The sequence below is a fragment of the Anas acuta genome, chromosome 1 (assembly GCF_963932015.1).
Source record: "Anas acuta chromosome 1, bAnaAcu1.1, whole genome shotgun sequence".
Lineage (NCBI taxonomy): Eukaryota > Metazoa > Chordata > Aves > Anseriformes > Anatidae > Anas > Anas acuta.
In genome coordinates, this window is record NC_088979.1 from 16,987,156 (window position 1) to 17,005,470 (window position 18,315).

The window sequence follows — 18,315 nt, forward strand, 5'->3', positions numbered from 1 at the left end:
CTTGAATTCATATTTGAGAGCAATCAGAGGGGGAGCCTCAGTTCCTCCCCTCTCACAGGGTGAAGTCCATGCATCTCCCCTGGGGCATTTCCCAGGGGTGCACTCCAGCTGCATGGGCCTGGATCTGCAGGCAGAGCCAGGCTGGTTGTGCAGCAGGTAACTCCACCAGGAAATTTATCACCAGGGCTGGCAAGGTGCAGACAGCCCACGTGCCAGTGGTAAGCTGTAGCAGTTTGTGGCAAGGCCACGAGCCCCATCAAGGGCAAGGCCAGGCTCGCAGCATCCCACCCCTGCAGCTGCACACCAGGCCCTTTCCCTCCCTCCAGGCCACCCAGACCACTACCCCACTATGCAACACTGCACCACTGCATACAGGGAAGTTAGAGTAAATCTCTCATTCTCCAAACCTTCCAAGACCAAGGATACAAATTATCTGACACTGTCCTAAAGGCCGGAGATGGAGAATGGAGCACCCCTGCTTTTTTCTTCTTGCTTCCACTGCTGCTGTGGGGACTCTACATGGCCAAGTACACACCCTGATAGGCCATGGACAAAAACTCATCCTGACGTCTATCTGAGACAACAGCAAGAAAGGAAGATTTTATTTGAAATATGAAGACCTCATCAGCAGAATGTGATGCCTATTAATCTGACATTTATTTGCATTAAGCTAGTGATATTTATTAATGCTCATCATTCACAATGGACATGTTTTGCAGAAACACATTTTGATCCGTCATTTGTTGTCACCTGATTGCTGTTATTAACTGCTATGGCCTCATGATTTGCTGCTTTTGTGTATCATAGATCACTTGAATCGCACGTGATTGTCATCTTCCTGACTGAGCACTGTAGATTTTATGAACAGGAATCTCTTTATGTCCTCAAGAAGTGCATGCAGATAAATTAAAATTCTTAATTACTATCTCTAATTTATAAACTCCCTTAACTATTTGTTAAGTAAAAGTTGTTCACAACACCCAAAAAGAAATTTCATTATGTACCCTTTCAAAGACATTATTTTCATCACTATGTTTTGTTACTACAATGGTAGTATCAGAGTATCAGAGCTGCTTGAGAAAGCACTGAGCAGTTAAGTAACAAGAATATCCCTAACCTGAAGAACTTGAACCTATACACAAGAATATAAAAAGATATAAAACATATAGATCTTATTTGGATCAGATAAATAAAAAAAATAGATGAGGAAACACAAGAAAACTAATGGCACTACTGGTTGGGAGACTGGGAAAAAAAATCTACTGGCACAATCCAATATATTGTGCTTTATTCAAATTATCCATCAGAGAAAACTTGTGCATTCAGATACCTGGAAAATTTGTGACTCATCTGATGTGTACCGATAATAATATCTTACATACCTTTTTTTTTTTATCCCACCGCAGCACCTGAGCACTCACTAGTCTTCTGGAGTGATGCCCATGGAATCCATGGCTGTCATGATGAAAGAGGGAAATTATCCCATCAGAGCCTGGTCTGAACTGGCTAGTTAGCTGTTTCTTTTGACACGAGAGCTTAAGCAGAATTGCAAACTGTTCATAGAATCATAGAAACATGGACTATCCTGAGTTGGAAAGGACCCACAAAGATCATCAAGGTCCTGACTCCATGCAGGACCAAACAAAAATCTGACCAGATGCCTGAGAGTGTTGTCCAAGCACTTCTTGAACTCTGGAGGGCTCGGTGTTGTGACCAATGCCCTGGGGAGCCTGTTCCAGTGCCCGACCACCCTCTGGGTGCAGAACCTTTCCCTAACCCCCAGCCTGACCCTCCCCTGTCCCAGCTCCATGCCATTCCCTCGGGTCCTGTCGCTGTCCCCAGAGAGCAGAGCTCAGCGCCGGCCCCTCCGCTCCCCTCGTGAGGGAGCTGCAGGCCGCCATGAGGCCTCCCCTCAGCCTGCTCTGCTCAGGGCTGAGCAAACCCAGGGACCTCAACTGCTCCTCAAACATCGTGCTCTCTGGACCCTTCACATCCCTCTTAGCCCTCTTTTGGATGCTTTCTGATAGTTTTATGTCCTTCTTATACTGTGGTGCCCAAAACTGCACACAGTGCTCAAGGTGAGGCTGTACCAGCGCAAATAGCAAAGTGTAGTGGGAGCATAGACTACACTGCTTCTACAAGGAAGAAAAATTGAGGGATATCATATTTGCCAAGTATGTAAAGTGTTTTTTCCCTGAGTGTATAAAGAGTCAGCTTAGCAACACACACAGTCTATGGCCATGACCTTCACCCAAAGTTTCATGCCTTGTTTTTTCGCCTGGTTTCACAGAAAGCACCCCTCTGGTTGTCTTCACATCTGGCCCTTGGTTGTTTCCCTCCTCTCACAAAAAAGCAGCAGCTACCACACCTTTTCTCCCTCCTGAGATTTTCACTCAGAGCATTAGGAAACACCTTGGACACCAGCGTCCAAACACATCCCTTTGCCCACGTGCATTAGTTTTCTGCTGTCCCTAACCAAGGAGACATTCAGTCTTCCCTTGTTCTTCAGAATGGAAGGCATCTGTCATGACTTCACCAAAATGTGAGCTACCAAATTGTAGTCTGATGTGAGCTTCTTACATCAAAAAGACCAAGAGAAAGCCCTCAAAATGAAAAGTCTTATTCTGACTTTTATTTACAATTAATATGGAACTTGGTGAATGAAAACAAGCTTGAAAAATGAAGAAAATGCTTCATAGAATTACATTATGCAAATTGCTCTAATGGAAAAGCCTGCTTGCTTTATTAGAGCCCATACTGTCTGCTCAACAGTCATGTTCCTAATCAGATTAATTGCTCTTGCTTCTGCAGTTTAGAGGAAAGCCAGGGATGCACACAATTGTTAATGTAGATTAAAACCAATTTACAACCTGAAAATCTGCACCATGGTCTGCGGCATCTCAGCTGAGCCACATACACCTCCCCTCCTCTGCTCAAGCTTGATGAGATTGAGAGAGGCAACAGTCTCTTGTAGAAATGCTGAAGTGTGGTTGTGCTAATGCTCTTGCTCCCTTTTTTAATTTAATCAGGCTCTCTGTCACAACAAGATGACACAAGTGCCCCAGGAATCGTGTTGGATATGCATGGACAACTACTGCGTACATAGTAGCAGGACTAAAAACTTGTCCCCTAGATTTTGAGGACCTCTGTAGCAAATTCACACATGCAGAAAAATTGCTGTGTACATGCACAAGGTATAAACTGAATAAAAAGGCAGTTGCCCACCCCTGTATTTGCCTGTTTAGGAAACGTGATTTTTATTTAGGAACAGAGTGTTGATGCAGAGTGCTGTTCTGGTTAGTCAATTTGCCATGTACATTAAAAGCATTCAAGAGCTCACACACTCAGGTTACCTATAACAAAGATTTCCATTGCAAACCCAGTCTTCATATGGGCTTTCCGTGTGAGAAACAAAAGCCTACTCAACAAGATTGGATCTTACCATGCTTCAATATGGTACTATAGTGCCTTTTTATACAGTAATAATCCTAATAGCACACATTTCTGGTAGTTCCAAAATAAAGTATCTGCAAAACGACAAATAATTGTCTTTCCTTGTACTCTCATGCAATTTCCTACTTACAAAGTAGACTTGTTTCTAGAAGAGCTGGATCTCAGTCTGAAACATGAAGTAAACCTTCAGACCATCAGGTCCAGCCCCCTGCTCTTGCAGGAATTTATGCCCCCAGATCACCAGGAGGGCTCCAAGCCAGTTAAATCAGCATACTACTGGATTTGGAGCTTGGCTTTGTTTTCCATCTTGTTTCACTTTTAAAACAGCAAAGGTCAAGGGTGCGCCATTACTGTGAATTCGCGCACTAATAGGGAAGACTCAGCTCCCTGCATGCCGTCAGTACCGTGATTACTTTGTGGAGAGCCTATGGAATTTTTAAGAAGAGAAGCCAGGCTTACTTGGATTAGTACTGCCAGTTTCAAATAGTTAAATATAATGAGTCATATCCTGAAAAAAAATAAATAAATTATTTGAATAGCAGCAAATATAGAAGTCTTTTGATTTAAGGCATTATTGTTCCCTTGGATCACATTTCTTCTGCAAGCGCAAAGGCAAGAAAAAATATATTTTTTGTAAAAGGCCAGACCCTCACCTCATCTCAGGTTGCCAGGACCCACAGGTCTAAAAGCACCCTGAGGTGCCTAAAAAAAAAAATCACAAGAATTAGTAGCTTAGTGCTAAATAAACTTGTCTCCAAATGGAGTTTTGATTCCCAAGTACATTGACTTGGCTGCTATTCTCTTTAAACCTGGAACCTGAGTAAGTGTTGGATTTCTCTTCTCTTCAGTGCTCATTTGTTTCATGTACAGGGGAACAGTCATTATTCAGAAGGTAGTGTGATAACTTCCTTGCAAGTAAGTCAAGAATCTCTTCTTCCCCTTTGAAATGCCTTAGATTATGAGATAGTTTCAAGTTAAAAAATGCCAAGGAATGAAATTTCTTCAGATGTGTCCTTTGAGTCAAAGATGAAAGTGATGCCCAGCAGGTACAGGCTAGCTGTAGTCAAAGAGAAGATGAACTCCCAGCAGAAGCTGTGAAATTCACTCCCTCTGGTTTAGCTACTATGTAAGACTACACTGTTCTCTACTAATAATCTTTTTTTTTTTTTTTTCCTGTGCACTGGTTATACCAATATAAATATGCAATAAATCTGCCTGTGAATCTGCCCTTTTATCCTAATTATCCTGGTGCTTATGGTGCTTTCCCTGAGAATAGGACAGACCACCAAAGACTTCATACGGTGACCAAGTACCATTAAGGGATTACACATCTGCACACCTCTGCAGCAGGTGAAGGACAGGGCTGTGAGAGGGGGCACTGGCTTGGACCTTGGGAAGATGATCTTTCAGGTTTAGCAATGATCTGCTGATATATCTGTGAGCATTTAGCATCTTCTGCCTCAGTAAATATTATAGTCTGGGAAAGTTCATTGATATTCTATGGAATTATATGTTTGAATTCAATGCTACGAATGCAGAAAATCTAAGATCCTCTTTCAGGAGGTGGAAAATTAACATGGAGAGGCTGGGTAAGCATCCAGCCAGAGATGCTGGCGGTAAAAGGAGTGTTTCTGAGAAAACCTCTTTCATCTCCTGCAAATCTGTACTACCCTTAAGCCCATATTCCTTGATTGCCTTCATGCCAACCTCAGGGAAGGGAAGCTCAAGCTCAGTTTTGTGATGCTGACTCTATTGCCAGCTCCAGCTTCCCCAAGAAAGCTGTGCATGCAGAATAAAGACATGTCACAGCCTGTTCTGGTCAGGCAAGTTAGAACACTCAATTTTTTTGGTGCTACAACATAATATCAATGTTGCACATTCAAGGGTCCTTTAATGGATATCAGGAAGGAAATGCCATTGTTGTCTGACTTGAAAAATTAACTCTTAAAAATTAACAGCGTTCCCAGTAGGTCTCTAACTCACAGTCCTCTAAGATTGTTGAGGATCAGAGCATTCCCAGGCTACTTCTTGTCTCTAACTTCACAAGTATTTGCAGACGAATCTGGTATCTTCTTATCCCCCTCTAATACCTGGGAAATATGAGTTTGGAAGATCAAATGACTTTCGCCAAGCACCTAGCAGTCCCGTGACACAGTCTCCTGGCTCAGCTCCTGGGGTCCTGGCTATCATCACAGCTCCTCAGACCACAGCAGTTCCGTTGTGTTATGTGAGAAGCTGTAATAAAATAGCTTATTTCCATGCTTTCTGAGTATCCTGTACTTCGTGTACCTCCATCATGCCAGTATGGCTGGCAGTAACCCAATAAGCCCGTGCTGACTGCTGCATACCCAACCAGCAACCAGACAACACCGTAACCCCGCCATGCAAAGTGCTTTAATGCACTCCTTCTAAGTTAACTAAATGTTGCTGCTGTTCTCTGATAAATAAAAGCCCTCTAAACTGTTCCCAGTGGTACAGTACTGATCAGGGAGAAGTGTATCTCAAGGCAACTCCTTTACGTTGAAGTTTTATATAAAGAATATGCTGAAGCTTCACCATAAATAATTAACTCTCTTTTTAAATTATTAATGCCGTTTGTTGATAGCTTCTGTTTTGCTTATGGTGTTTCAAAGATGTTGTCTGTAGGCAAGTATAGATCTTATCTCTGATGAAAAAAAGCTTTGAAAATAGTCTAACACCTTTGCAGTTGAAAGTCTTCCTCCAGACAGGGACTTTCAACTGAAGTGTGCTGTCTGCGAGGCAGCGCTCCTGAGGAGGAAGATCTAAAGATCAAAACAGAGCACAGCAAAGTCACTGCAAACAAATCTGTTCTGTGTTTGACCAGCTAATGTCAACCACTTACAAATCCCAGAATTTTGGTTCTAAGGCCACAGTCAGAAGTATGCAATTATTGATAGAGATGGTCTGAGGCAATAATTGACATTATTTCCATGCTAACTAATACTGAAAGTGTTAATTCAAGGCAGCTCAGTGCTGAGCAATGAGAGAGCAGTCTGTAATACTTCATTTTCTTTACTGAAGAAAGAGCATATGGGCATCAAGGCTGATGGCATCTAACAAATAAGTACTATCCCCGTTTCTGGAGCCAATCATGAGGCTGCAGATAATTAGAACTGCATTCCTAAGCTCGCAGAAATGTGACAAAGCTTTTCCAATTATTCTTCTGTTTGGAAAGACTCAAGGTTTCCAACCAGCTGATGATGGGGCACCGAGAGGAATCTGGAGCATTCCAGTCTCGACCCTCCACAAAACAGAGGGCACAAATGCCACAGCTCTGGTGCCAGCTTTATGAGTCAAATACCTCCCAAAGCTCACTCTTCTAAGAATGGTCCTGCGTGGCCAAGAGCAACTTTTGTTGTCAGCCTCACATCCTCTGCTCCTGATAGCTCCAAGCTGATCCTTCACAATATTTCTGTGCTGTTTCTTGATGCAGCTTGGTAACAGCATCTATCTGCCCTGCACTGAACACTAGGGATTTCATTTGAAAATAAATATATAAATAAATAAAAGGTTTATGTTAAAGGAAACTGAGAAAAATGAAGTATAGAATAATAATAATAATAATAAAATCTCTTCCTTACAGTTGGAAAGTTGACAATTGCCAGCTTATAAGCAGAGTTCCAGATGTGGAAAAGCACCCCTCCACATCCTTGCCTTTATGCCGATAGTAAAATAACCACTTTCAAAATGCAGAATTAAATTGCCTCCTGTTACTGCAGTAAACCTGCAGATGAGCGTGGTTAATCTGTTGTACTGAACACAGGCGTCTATTGTTTGTGTCATTATCTGCTGAGCACAGATTCCAGCACTGAACACAAATGCAGGGCATTGGTATGCCGGAGCTCCTGCGCTCCACGGCTTGTGTTAAATGGGTTCACGTAAGTGCTAGTGTAAATGGTCAAGCTCATTATTCCCTCCCAGGAATATGCTCGCTGGGTTTTAGATGAGAAGGAAGTGCTTCTGTTGACTCCTGCGGCTTCTTCAGACACCCAGAGCAGCGCTTGCCTGCAGCCCTGTCACTGCAACGCGGCCTCCAGTCAATTAGGCCATTTCAAAATGCAAAAAGAATATTTGGTGTCACCAGCAGATGGTGAAGCTCTGGAAGGAGATAGTCTGGATACATTTTCAGGGAAGAAGAATGAAAGAATAAGCACATAGAACTGAAATGTTGCTATACCTTAGAACAGAAATGTGGTTTTCTGGGTATGTTCTGCCTCGGCTGAGCAGTGGTGTACGAGGGGGCATTTTCCTGCACTGGATCATAGTCCTGTCTGCAGCAGTGAAATTTCCAGAAGACTCTACTCCTGGCACAGCCTAAACAGAAAAATAACAGTCCTGAGAGCTCCACACCCGTATAAAGATGCGTACACCTTCTCCCCTCCTGGTGGTATAGCACCTACCTGGCATCATGTTGGGGCACTGGTCTTTTTTGGGTGACTGGTCCATATTCTAAATGGGGCACTTTCAAAACGACAATATTACCTTCGGCTTGCTTTTGTATCACACTATTAGTTCAGATCCTTATCTTAGCAAGTTAGCATCAAAACGTCACCACATGATCAAAGCACTGGAATTTACACTACTTTCCTTCTTTGCTTGAAGAAGTGAAATTATTAACTAGGTTATTAAAATAAAATTTTAACACTGTATGCATTTACAACATTTTGCTTCCACTAATTAATTTCCAACTGAATGCCCCGCCAGAGGATCAGCTTACTACTGAAACAGAGGTCACAGCATGCAGAAGCTTAATTGGAAGAGAAGAAGTCCCAGAGGGACACAGCCCCACTGCATCCCCACACCGGGCTGGACCAACAGCTGCCACAGGCCAGGCAGAGCTGGAACTGCATGAGATTGTGCAAATGCAGCTGCAGGGCTTTGCTGCTGTGGGGCTCTGTCCTTACTGCAAGCACCAGAGCATGCACAGGAATGTGTTATCTTCATAACGAAGAGCCTGTCCACCTGGCCTTCAGCCAGAGAGGGGGAAGGTTATGGGAACAGAGGTTGTGCTCATCCAAGGGGCCACATCCCACCTGCCTGACCACAGTGTTGGGAGCCACCATAGATATCCCTGCTTCCTCAGCCAGGATGTCCACCGTCAGGCAGGGCTAACCTGGCTATCATGGAAAGGGGATACCAGCACGCACAAGTTCATTTTAGCGATCATTAATCAATATGACCGGGCATGTGACAAAACTCATCTGGAAAAAGCATCCATAGTTCAGTCACTTGCTGGGAGAAATTAGATTGGCATCCATCTTCTGCTGTCTCTTCCCTTTTTTAAGGGAAGCATGTGAAGGACTTGGTTTCAGGGACATCACTCCATCAGCTTTGTCTGCAGGATATAGGACACAAACCTCCGAGTTCTTCCTTGAGGCTATAGGCTGATCCAGTAATAAGTAACTCAATGTGCAACATCCCCAATTTATAATCAAAATTGAATATTGGATTATTTTAATGAAATTTCTCAGATCTGCCACTTCTGCTAATTTGGCAGTCAAAGGACTAGGGAAATTTCCCTGTGGAAAACTTTGTAGTAGTATCACCAAATTAAAAAGCAAAATTCAGGTCTTCTTTAAAGCAATTTTAATTCAGTTTGCTAAAAAAAAAAAAAGCCTCTAAATTCTACCAGCCATCTTACAATACTACCAAAAGACTATTGTACTATTTTTGCAGAAAGAAAAGGTAGCAGTTCTTCAAATTCTCTTCTTTTAGTACAGAGATGAAAGGTCTTTTTCTTTACAAAAAGTTGCCAGCTCTTAGTAGACCATAATCCTTGTAATGGAGTCTTAAGGTTAACTGTCTGGGATGGGATATTTGTCTTTTGAAATGTCTTTCATGTTTGGATAAATCATTCCCTTCCCTCGATGCAGTACCTTCTTTTTTCCCAGCCATCGTTCAAACACCATCAGAAAACCTGTGAAGAAACTGTAGAGGAGAGACAACAGACGAAATTACAAGGACTTTTGCAAACACCTAAAGAAAATGCAGATGGGTATTTGACACAACATTTTACTGCAAAAATGTTTTATTAGCAATAGTCAAAGTAGGTCACTAGAGTCTTTGAAGTGGCTCTCTCAATCCACTGGGTGACACCACAGAATTTGCAGAATTTGCAGAGCAGAATTAAGGGGTGAGGAGTGTGCTCTCCAAACCCAGCGCCTGTCCTCTACTAAAAATAGACTTCAGTGAAAGAAAGCAGGACCCAGGTATGCGCATGGGCTTGACATTTAAGAGGCTGTCGCCACACTGGCATTAATGAAGTTTGCACTAACACTCGTCACTGCTTGTTCCTGGATGAAGTACATACGGATTCCTGGCACCCAAAAGATTCACTGCAGAAACGACACAGCAGAGGGGAGAAAAGGACATTAAGAAGGCATCTGTTTTGGGGGTGGGGTGGGACTCAGTCTCCTGAAATGGTGTCACAACAGGATTGTTCTGCTCATCCAGACCCTGGACAATGGAAGAACTGCTGGGCCCTCCCTGTTCTACTTCACCTGAGCTATCTGGTGGTGCAGCTCACCTCTACCACAGCTTTCACCTGATAAAACACAGAAAATAAAACCAAAGGCCATCAGATCCTGTCCTGTGCTGACTGGTCTTCCCCGGACGAATTTGGGGAGGATGAGCAGAGACTAGAAGCTCTTCATGGAAGGCAGGTGCACGAGGCTCAGTTTTAAGGCAGGGATTTGACCCACAGGGACAGGAGCTGTGTCACACCACCTGTAGGCAGGGGCTTCTTCAAGCACCACTCCACATGGGCAGCAAGGGCAAGGCTGCACCAGCCTGGGCTCCCATTGCCCTTGGCAGAGTCCAGCAGTCTCCTAGAAGACCTTGCCCATCAGACAGCCCCTCAAACCATGTGTCAGGGCCTGAAAGATGCATCCTGAGTTTGAGGACATAAAACCATTCTTCTGGTGGACTACAACTCAGCCTTCACACCTTTTCAGACTCTGTGAACAAAAGGAAATCTCAAAATAATAACTAACATCCTAAAACCACTGAGGATTTCCACAGAGACCAGGGAAGACCAGGACCAAGTACTGTGCAATGGACTTGGAAGCAAACATCATATGGACACCACATGGGCAGGATCCGGTGTCACTCCCCACTGGATGCAGTTTGCTCCACTTCAGCAGAGCTCCCTTCCAGGAAACCAGAACCTGAGCACCAGCCACAGTATGTGACATTTTTTAGTTCCCCAGAAAAATACTTACTGCAAGTCTGAGTGTGAAGAGACACCTAGTTGGAGAATTCCTTTTCTTTTTCCTTCCTGGTGGACCAACCTCCCCAAGAAGAAGTTGTTTTTTTACAGCATGTGGCAAGAATTATATTCATACCAAGCATATCAGGGAAAAGAAAAAAAAAAAAAAAAAAGGAAATACAAGGCAAAGACTTAATGTGGTGATCTTTTGGTGTTTCCCAGAGCCTGCTACGTACCAACTTCTATGAAACCATCAATGCCTTTCTCTGTGCAGAAGCAAATCCTCTGGTAGAAGCTGCAGCTCTTCCACTTGTGCTAGAAAATTGAACAGACCAAGTGTGATGGTTTTACCCTGCTGGGCAGCTGAGCTCCACCACAACCACTCTCTCACTCACCTTCCTCAAAGGAAAAGGGAGAGAAAATACAATTGAAAGAGCTCAAGGGTTGAGATAAGGACAGGGAGACTGCTTAATAATTACTGTCACGGGCAAAACAGGCTCACCATAGGGAGATTAATAACATTTATTAATTATATTTATTAGAAATAATTATATTAACTAATAATTATAATTTATTGTCTATGACTAGCAGACTAGACTAGCAAGAACTAAAAACAAGCTAAAAACACCTTCTCCACATCCACCCTCACCTACCTCCTCCCCCTGAACAGCACAGGGGAATGGGCAATGGGTCCCCAGCAGGCCAGAAGGCTGATGTGGCTCCAAATCCTATTGCATGGGCCTCATCTCTGCCTTTCCTGCTGCTGCAAATCCCTTTCAGTAGAATTCATCACCTGTGTATTTCAAAGGGGGTTTCAAAAAGTGAGGCTGGGCCCATGTTTAACTGGCATGTGAAGATGATTTTCAGCCTCGTACCTTCACCCCGTCCTCATGAGCACAGACCAGGTGGTGCTGCATGACACCCCAACTGCTGCAGTGGCTGCCCTCTGCAGAGCCCGAGGGACACCTCCCTTTGGCAGATGACCCTCAGCTGGAACCTAAGACCCAAAGCCAGTCATCCCAGCCATTGCACGTCTCAGCTGGGTTGGGCCTGTGGCTCCTGCCAGGCCTGGCGGTGGGCACAGCAGCATCCTCGTGCTTCTGTGCAAGCCAAGCAGGCAGATCCTTCCTGCCCAATGACTTAGACTAAGGAAAGCAACCAGAATAAAAGCCATATCTCTTCAGTGGAGCAAAGTGTATGTCACCGTTCACAAGCTGGTGCAGCTCAGAGATAAAATGGCATCTTGAGTCTGCACATATGAAAGTCATAGGTAGCCCTCTGATTGTTTTTCAGTAATACAGACGTTTCTCATGTCTGCACAACTAGACAAATACTGTAGGGAGGAAGGCACCATATCTTTGTGAATGCTGATTCCTGTTTGACTAAATTCATAACCTTAATATCGCATTAACACGGCATGTACATTTATGCTGTAATTGCATTCCAACTGCCTGAATGCTCCTCTTAATTTGCTCATGCTCATGCTCTGTTTTGTTGTGAGTTATAAATCATTCTTGCTCTCAAGAAACAAATTAATTTATGGATGCTACAAGAGATAGGATTACCAAGCAGGATTTTTATTTATTTATTTATTTATTTTTGAGCACATGCAGTGTATAAACTTTATTAAATGAAAGTAATTTCTTCAGGGAAGTCCAACAGGCACTTGCACTATGGCAGAGGGAGACGAATTACACAGATTTTTTAGCTTCAAAGAGCGTGGAAGTCTCCTTGTGACTGATTGGAAGGAGCTCTGCTGCAGATAATTCAGCAAAGCAAAAATACCAGTGATATCATGCACTGGTCCAGCTTTTCAATATTCACTGATTTTTCCAGGGCACAAACATTATGCACACATACATATTATCATCAGAAGCAATGGCTTGTTTAAGGTCGGTTGACGCTTTCTACTCCAAGCAAGCTTGGAGTAATAATTAAAAATCATTTATAATTTTTTGTCATGTTAGTTAATTTTTCAAGGATGGGGTGTTTTAGTGGCTCAATAGTTTGAGACTAAAATGTAAAACATTCCTCACTTCATTACAAAGATCCATGTGTGGACGAGATATCTGGTTTCTTAAAAAACAGGAATAATCCATTAAAGCAAAACCCGTCTTTTGTGGAGGACTGACTGGCATCCATGCTCGTGTGCAGTCCTCTGTCTGCCACGTTTAACCTGTTTGCTGCCATCCTCTCAGCCACGCACTGTTGAGTTACACCGTTGACTTCTGGAAGGCGCACTGTCAGAGTGCTCTGTGCAGAATCAAAATAACTAGGTGTGGTGTCAGTAGATGGTGCTGAAGAGCAGCAACATCGACCTGGACTGCTGTAGCATCAAAAATATACCTGGAGAGTTGCAATGGCTTTTGCTAGCTGCTATTTACATAAATTTTCTGTGACCTGCATTTCTGGGGATATTGCACTATTTCCAGCCTTTGATACAAAATCACCCTTAGTATTTCTATAAAATCAATTTAACATTCTTAAATAAACATGGCAACTTTTTTTTGTACAATAATAATATGCCTTTTTTTTTTTTTTTTTGTTCGTCTTCTCTAATGCCTTCTTGGGATGTTATTTGTACTGTAATTCCAGTATTCATTATCTGCTGTCTTGGAATACTCTGGGTGTTCTGACACAGTGATTTATTAGAACAAAATACACCTTTATTACATCATTTTTACCTACTTATTCCCAGACTTTTTATGCCTTTGGAAACAGAGAAGCTAAATACATTTTCTGCTTTAAAAACTTGGTCTGAGACAGTGAAGCAACACACACACACATGCACACAACTCCCAATCAGTCAGCACTGCCTGATGCAAATAAATATTTAAGCCTATTTTGAAAAAGGATCTAGAGATGATCTCACAACTCTTTGCTGGTATATAAAGAGATGTTCTCACATCCAATCCAAGGTTCATTTCAGCTGCCTGGGGAAGGTGCAGCATGAGATGGGAGAGCAGGCAGGAATGTGCAGAATGCATTTCTCCTCCCACATCTCCCACTGGTGGGGACATGGGCCAGCTTCCTTCCAGCTAAAAAGGTTTTCCCTCTTGATTTTCTCTCAGTTCAGATGCAAAAAATTGCAGTCACTAGTGGTGTAAGTACTGGCCACCCAATGCAGTGGGTAGGTATTCTCTTTGCTGTAGCCGCAGTGATCTTCCTGCCGTGCTGCATCAGCTCTGCTGCTGGTATCAACAGCCGAGGAGATCAGCTGGAGATCAGCTGGAGAAATAAAGTTTATTTTGAATACGGTGATGTAATAAGCTTGAGTTTGGTGATGCTGACCCCAGGTCCTACATTTAAGATGAAAATATCACAACTGTTCCCAGCTGGTGGCTTAACAAAAATACACCAGGCTTGAAGGGCATGGGAACCTGCTCCTGGAGGCTGCTAACTCTCAGAGAGCTCTGAGTTGTAACTTTCTCTATTCACTCTTTATATGACCAAAAAGCAGCTCATGAAAATAAAATAAAATAATAAAATAAAATAAAATAAAATAAAATAAAATAAAATAAAATAAAATAAAATAAAATAAAAATAAAAATCAATTCTCCTACTTCCAGAAAGGGTGAATTCAACATTACTTTGGGAATTTAATGTCATAAAGAGATGCTACAGCTTAACTAAAAACTACAAATTTGATTCTGAACAATCGGCTGCAGTGCTTTGACCTGTGTTTTACAAGAAAGCAGATTTTCCCTTCTGGCTCTTTTCTGTAAAATGTATAGCTTGCAGTCTTGAACAGTCTTTTATAAGAGAAAAAATAAATTGTATCTGGAGAGGCATGCAAGATGCACATTTTGGACACCACTGCACACAAATCTTGCTGAACCTCCCATGGGCTTCCATAGCTTCTAGGCAAATCTCTCTTTCATCCCTCCCATAAATCGTTAATCTTCCAGCTTGGGTAGTCCCTTACTACAGACACTAATGTGTGTAAGAATGGGGCATTGAGCTTGGTTGGGATCTCCAGACCTGGGCTGATCCCACCCAAAACTAAGCACCCAAAATAATAAATCCTGATAAGGAAATATTTGCACCTCTAAGGGAAAGCTGAATAGATCCCCCCAGGGGATCTCTAAAGAGAGAGCTCAGGATGGTGAGGCTCCAACACCTCAAATGCTGCTCATTTGATACTATAGGTTTAGGTGTAGCCCCAAGTTAAAAATTAAATTCTATAACATCACAGCTCACCAGCTTCGCATCAGCTCTAACAAGTAAGTTGCCAAGAACTTAAATCAGCTGTATTTTGGTGAAAGACCAAGACAGTCCCAGGAGACTTCACTTTGCATTTTTAGGAATCTTGTGTCTGCTTGCTCAAAATTGTTCATGACTGATCATGTAGCCTGTGCTGCGTCTCTCTGTCAAACTTCCTAAATTGATTGAAATAGATATTTACAAGACAGATATTTATAACTCGATGAAATAGCCCACAATACGTAATGTGTGAGTGAACGCTGCTGACAAGGACCGATATGCTTGTCCCAGACATCACATCATATAGAACCAAGCGTGTGCAACATAGCAAAGGTCAAAAACCTTAAAATAGCTGATGTCAAAAAGCTCGTCTTCTCCCTCAGACTGTAGTGCAGATAATGTCACCACTCAATTACTGCCACACTAATTTTTCCTTTTCCAACACATCATGACATTCTGATGCCAGATACTTCTTGACGTCCTTGTAACCAAACCTTGGAGGGAGGCTGGATGTCACACGTTTTTACTTGGATACTTGGGTTTAACGCAAGTGACAGCTGGACTGTTTCTCCACCTTACTCCAATACTAAAAAGATATTTGTGAAGGAAACTTCTACACACCTTCTCTCAGAGGTGCCCGATGATCTGGCATCTGTGATTCATTACCTGAACATTTGTCCCACCCATGGGACAGCCATCCCACGGAGAGCAGGCTCCAGGGAACCAGCACCCTGTGCTTTGGGGATTGCAAGGCCAGGCTTCAGGTACCTGTTCTGTCATGGACACACACAGGCAATGCAGCAGGTGCAGTCACTTCCTTTCTCTTGGGAAAACTTATTTTCTTGGCTGTGGGCAGCAAGGAAGTGTAGGACACCTGGCGTGAACAACCACTGAATTGTGGCTGGCCACTGTCCTGGGCTGCCCGAGGAGGCCCCGACCCCAACAGGGTCACAAGGGGACAAATGAGAGCCTTATAGCAAGGGCATGGGGTCAGTGACAAAAGGACTGACAGAAAATATCAGCTTCTTCCTTATGGAAAGCTTGAAAGGCCTTCCAGACACTCTTGGTGACATTGATGCACACCCTGTTAGCTACCACTGGCGTGGCACAAAAACTTCTTGGCACCGAGCTGTGTGAAGTTAGGTCACACCCTCTATCTGTGAAACATTTGGGAAGTTTTCAGTTCTGACTATAAACCAGCCAAGAGATGAACCTGTCCCAGTGTAAGCGATGAGGAATTGCCACAGGGACGGGTGGGCTGGCACGCTGCAGCCCTGCTGCCTGCTCCAGGCAGCTCAGCAGACGTCCCGCTAGGCCCCATCTTTGTTTGGGGCCTGTTTTTTTGTTTGAAACAGATTACAATCTGCTATTACAGTCCTATTTCAAAAACCCTAGAACAAATCCATAGTTGATAGGCTGTGCTTGTAATCCCACACGTGTTTTACCCAATTCTTTTTCCAGTGGTCTGTATGTCGAGAGGATTAGTTACTGCTTATCACCACACCACACCGCACCACGGCTCCGTGTTTGAAGGCTGAGCCAGTACATGCTTCTGTGTACTTTCAGACAAAATTGGCGTTATGTTATCTCTGATTGTACCAGTAATTATAGAGAATAAAATACATCCCCCTCAAAGGGAGCATTATACATGGTAGGGGGCTGAGTAGCCACACTAAAGTTAATCCAAATAAAAAATAATACCACATTTAGAAATATGACAGACTGCACCCCCATAAGCATGATCCTATAGTAGTGACTGTATGAGATAACCACTTAATTAAAACTTTTTGGTGTTTGCAGTACAAATGTCATGCCATCCAAACTTCAGTAATGGGTCTTTCCCCCTGGATTCTGCTGCAACGGAGAGTTCACACTCTTCAGATGCAGCCTGATCCCGCTGATGGATTTACATTTTGATGACGTTGTATTTGTACTGCGAACACCAAACTGTATGAGTTAGATGGTTATCCCATCCCACCACTACAACAGGACAAAGAGCATCCTTGTGGGAGTGTAGTATGTTACATTGCTGTGTGTGGTGTTATTTCCAGGTCTGTGTTCATCTTGACCATAATTTGGGAGCATGGCAGCCACCAGCTGAGCAGCAGGAAGCAAAGGTTGCACCCTGCTTTCAAAACAGGGCTCGGTGCCTTCCTCATCAATAAAGAGCATTTCCCCTGGGGAAGCTGCCACGTTCCCTCCTGCTTGACTCTGCCACTTGGCCACTCCGGGACACTGCCTGAGCCTCCTCCTTTAGTGGAGCTGCTGTGACGTGAGCTGGTGGCCCAGAGTTCCCTTTGGTTATTTTATTTTATTTTTAATTATTTATTTATTGCACAAAGGGGAAAACCTCCACCTACGTTTCTTCTAATGGGAAATATTAGAGGGGATGCCGCCAACTTAAGAGCTAACTGACTTACCTGCCAAGGTTAGCACGCTGTTGCCAGCCTCTGACTGGGAGCACTTTCAATCACACCCCCCTTATAACTGCAGCTGCTGCCTCGGGCTTTCTCCTGTCTGCTCCACGATTCAGAGCCTCTGCAAAGGGCTCTGCTGTTTTTCTTGCGGTGCCTACAATAAGACCATATTTTCATGCCACACTGCAAACGGGATGTGCAGGCACACCAAAGCCCAGATACACGCAGCTGCTTTAGCAAAGCCCACGGAGATGCTGAAATGCCACCCAGCGACCACAGAAAGAAACTGCTGCAGGTCAGGCCACGGGCTTTACCTGGTATTCATGGCACCCAGCTTTAGCTGTGCAAATGTTAAATATCTAAAATAATCACCTATGACCCAACACAGTCATCAGGGAAGCATGCAGTGGCCCAACCACAGGCTTCAATGCTGTTTCAGAGATCTTTGGGCATCTCACCTGGCCTCCACCTGCTGCTCCAGGCTGGAGGTCTCCTCTAGAGCCTAGGTCCTATTTTGCCAGCCCCAACAAATGCCACAGACTCCACAGGGTGTCTCTGTTGACACCTTTATGGAACTGAATCATGCCCCACAGAGATGCAGATTAGACAGGACCCCAGCAACTCTATTACACAAACTACACAGCTTGCTACGTATAGGAGCTAAATCCCACTCTGCGTCAAAAACTGCAGAGTTCTGGAGCACTCACCTACAGATCTATAGATTTACTTGTCATTTGTTTTATAACTACACATAGTTAATTAACAACAGGCAACAGTGGGTGGGATTTAGCTCCAGATTGTAGGCATCTGAAATTAGGTATGGAGAACTACAGCTTCATCCAGATGGCCTCTGCTAGCTATCTGCTGCCATCAGACTTCCCTGCCCCAAATGGTCTCCAGCTCCCTGTTCAGCTTTTGATGTACAGATGTCTACCCAATCTAACCCAAACTGTAAAGCATAAGGGGCCCAAATGCTTTTCATAAAACATCAGTACCTCTTTACCCTTCTGTGCG

At 43.5% G+C, this 18,315-nt stretch overlaps 1 long non-coding RNA gene across 1 annotated transcript; it reads right to left on the reverse strand.

Moving 5' to 3' along the window:
- Window positions 1–9,037: 9,037 nt before the first annotated feature.
- On the reverse strand, window positions 9,038–12,614 carry LOC137850077 (uncharacterized). The gene is made up of 4 exons (XR_011092242.1): window positions 11,557–12,614; window positions 11,335–11,474; window positions 10,918–10,996; window positions 9,038–9,402 (listed from the first exon to the last, which is right to left on the reverse strand). It is a non-coding gene; the product is annotated as an uncharacterized lncRNA (long non-coding RNA).
- Between the last annotated feature and the right edge of the window lie 5,701 nt (window positions 12,615–18,315).